The sequence below is a fragment of the Cebus imitator genome, unplaced genomic scaffold (assembly GCF_001604975.1).
Source record: "Cebus imitator isolate Cc_AM_T3 unplaced genomic scaffold, Cebus_imitator-1.0 Scaffold203, whole genome shotgun sequence".
Taxonomy (NCBI): Eukaryota; Metazoa; Chordata; class Mammalia; order Primates; family Cebidae; genus Cebus; species Cebus imitator.
This window is the reverse complement of record NW_016107518.1, coordinates 795,484-799,479: the sequence shown is the minus strand read 5'-3', so window position 1 is coordinate 799,479 and position 3,996 is coordinate 795,484.

The window sequence follows — 3,996 nt, the reverse complement described above, 5'->3', positions numbered from 1 at the left end:
TTCCCCTGCCTCTTGTTGGTGATTTCTGGGCAAGCTTCAGAGGGCAGTGGGGAAGGTTTCCCCTGGCCCCTGCAGGCCCCTCCTTGCCGAAGGCCCAGGGTGGAGCAGTGATGCAGGCGTGACCGCACTGGCCCAGGAGTCAGGAGCCCCGAGGTCTGCCCCGTCACTACCCACCTGCTGGCCAAACAAAGCCGGCCTCTGAGTGGCCATTCTTTTGGGAAAGAAAGAAGACTGGAGGGCCCCATTAAGGTCTTCCAAGGCTGTTCCCTTCCTGCCTGTCTTCCCTTGCCCCAGCCCATATCCCCTTCCCTTTCTTGACCCCCTCTGGGGAACCAGGACCTGTCCCCCAGAGACAGCCTCACCTGGAGTTTAAACTTTTTGAAAACCGTGGGAGGCTGAATCAGGGAGGCAGCCAGGAGCAGAGGGAACCCTGGGAAGGGAGGCGGGCCCTGGTGCTGCCCGGTAGCCCTGAGCCCAGTTTTCCCATCTGTACGATGGAGGGAGACAGGGTGCCGTCCTTCCCTTTGCCTGTCACCCTCTGCGCCTCTGGCACTGTGGAATTGAAGGGGGTGGGAGGTGGGCCTGGGATGATGTGCCCTGCGGGGAGGGGAGGCTGCTGCAGGGGGCTGACAGCAGAAGGTCCAGGGTGGAGCAGCGATGATCCCTTGATCGCACCGGCCCAGGAGACCGAGCTGTATCCCATTACCCACCTGCTCTCTCAGCACCTCGGATTCTGCGCCCGTGGAAGGGGATGAGTCCCAGCCCCAGGTCCCTGGCTCCAGAGAACTCTCGGGCTCCCTGCTTGCCAGGATTCGGCTCTGCCTGGAGGAAGGAAGTAGGATGGGGGTGGGAGTTGGAGGTGGGTGCTTGAAGATAGGGGTCTCAGAGACCTCAGGGGCCACGGGGATGTGTCAGCAGGGGAGGTTGAAAGGAGCCATTGTAGGAAGCAGGAAGGGGGCCCTCTGGAGTGGGCTAATTATAGATCCTGGCTCATCCACACAAAGCCAGAGACCTCTGAATGGCCATTCTTTTGGGGAAAGAAGGAAGACTGGAGGGCCCGATTAAGGTCTTTCACACTGTGGCTTTGGAAGGTGGCTAGGAAGTTCACCTTCCAAGGCTGCTCCCTTTCTGCCTCCCTCCCCTTGCCCCAGTCCACATCCCCTACCCTTTCTTGACCTCCTCTAGGGAGCCAGGCCCTGCCCCCCAGAGACAGCCTCACCTGGAGTTTAAACTTTTTGAAAACCGTAGGAGGCTGAATCAGGGAGACAGCCAGGAGTAGAGGGAACCTTGGGAGGAGAGGAAGGCTCGATTTCTCTGTGTATAAAATGGGCATGCCATCTAGCCCTGACTGGCAGAAATTCATTGAAGTTTCCAGATTTCTACATAGAACTGAGGCCAGACCCAGAGACGCCTGAGCATCAGGGGTTCCTGCCTCCTGCCCTCCAATACTGCTGCCCTTCCTCCTCGCCACCTGCTTGCCCGCTGAGGCACCAGGATGCATCTCCGAGTCCAAGTTTGACTCAAAAGCCCAAAATGGCCTTTGCTTATCACGGACGGAATCCAGATGAAATAGCCAAAGGAACTCTTTCTTCCTCCTTTCTGCATAAGTAGAAGCTGGGTTAGATTTCTCCATCCATCCATCCATCCATCCATCCATCCATCCGCCCACCCACCATGCTTTAACCATTTCCCAGGCACCTACCCCTTGCCCAGCCTGGGCACACAAACATGATTCCTGAAACAACATTAAGGGCAACGAAGGATGACCTGTTTGGGCAAGTCACCATTTGAGACGGGAGACGAAAGTATAAAATGGGGTGGAGGAGGGAGTCTCCAGCCCCGGTTGCGGGGGAAGAGGCTTTTAGCCAGTCGGCAGGATGAGCAGGGCTGCGTGGGGAGGAGCTGGGCAGTCTGGGCGGAGGAAATCAAACCAGCAAGGGTACGGAGGTGAGAAAGGGCAGACCTGGCCCGGGACAAAAGGGAACCTTCCTCAGGACATTATGTTAAGTGAACTAAGCCACTTGTGAAAAGATAAATACTATAGGATTCCAATTCTGTGAAGCACCGAGAGTAGTCAAATTCACAGAGACTGGAAAGTAGAATGGTGGTTGCCAAGAGCTGGGGGAAGGTGGAAGAGGAAGTTGTTGTTTAATTGGTGTAGAGTTTCAGTTTTGCAAGATGAAAAGCATTCTGGAGATTGTTTGCACAACAATGTAAATGTATTTAACACCACGGAGCTGCACATTTCAGAGTGGTTTGGATGGTAAATTTTATGTTATGTGTATTTGACTACAATTTTTTAAAAAAAGTAACCATGCACACACACCAAAAAAAGGTAAGCCTTCCCCGGAGAGAATGGGGGAGGGGAGGCAAGAAATAGGAGGGGGTGGGGACATTAGGTGGTGGAGGATCCTAAAACCTTGCGAAGGCCAACAGAGCCACCTCGGATTCGTAGAAAGTTGGAGGGAGGGAAAGTGGGGAGGAAGAGGGGTGTGACTGAAGTATTGAAGGCACTCGGGATACACAGACCAGGAAGACATGATTCTGAGCATAGACCCTGCTTGCGGGGGATGGGGCTGGGATGCGTGCATCAAGGCTGGCCCTAGGGCAGAAGCAACTGAACTCCTATCTTGTATCATCTCTGTGGGTTGCTTCAAATATGTCAGGGAAGAGAGCTGCTTTTACTGAGTCACTAAGCTCCAAGACCTCAGACCTGGCAGAAGCAAACCACCGCCTCTAGACCCAAACCGGTTGGCCATAACCAGCCGCTGAGGCAAAGGTTTCCAGGTAGCCTTTGCCACCTACCCTCTCCTCAAAATGGCCATACTGTGGTCTTTCCTAACATGAATTACAGTGTTGCAGACTATGAAAGCTGGGAGGTGACTTACCCGCCCCACTATCCTAATCACACAGACGGGCACACTGACACCCAAACCGAAGGGATTTGCTGAGTTCACTTACAAGGCAGGCGGCTAGAACTCTTTGCCTCAGTGTCTCCTTGGGGGAGCTGAAGAAACTGAATTTTAATCATTGCAGAGGAAGCCTGCTATTTACATTGGGACCTGGAGCTGGGCTGGCTAATACCACTTTTAGACCTGGTATCTTTTACTTTACGAAAATGATGCGTTCCATTCGATGTAACTTCAAGTGAGCTTTTTTGAACGAAACCTATGCTGTCTATAAATGCTCTCTGTAGACTCAGAACTGTACTACAGTTTTAGGGTACAGAATTCCCTAGTTCCCTAATATAATGCATTTAATCTTTGAGCCAGTCCCAGGACATGTTTACTAGGGGAAAGTGTGGATAGAATTCTGAGGCTCAACTCTCAACACTTACTCACTAACCACGTGATCTTGGGTGACTTTCCTGACGTTCTCTCAGTCTTGGATTCTTCATCTGTAATAATTATATCTACTCACAGAGCCATGTAGAGTGCCTGATATCCAGTGGCTGCTCAACAAAGAGTGCCATTAATAATGAGGCGGATGATGATGACACTGGATAATGATGATGGTGATAGAGGTAGTGACGGTGATGCTGGTGATGCTGCTGCTGCTGGTGGTGGTGGTAGTGGTGATGGTCATGGTGGTGATGGCGACTGTGATGATGGTGGTGGTGATGATGGTGGTGATGACTGTGATGGTGGTGGTGACTGTGGTGCTGGTGGTGACAGTGGTAGTGACTGTGGTGGTGACTGTGGTGATGGTGATGACAGTGATGGTGGTGGCGACTGTGGTGACAGTGATGATGGTGGTGGTGGTGGTGACTGTGGTGGTGGTGATGATGGTGGTGGTGGTGATGGTGGTGACTGTGGTGATGACGGTGATGGTGGTGATGATGGTGATGGTGATGACGGGGATGCTGGTGGTGACTGGTGGTGGTGGTGATGACGGGGATGCTGGTGGTGACTGGTGGTGGTGGTGATGACGGTGATGGTGGTGGTGACTGTGGTGGTGGTGATGACGGTGATGGTGGTGGTGACTGTGGTGGTGGTG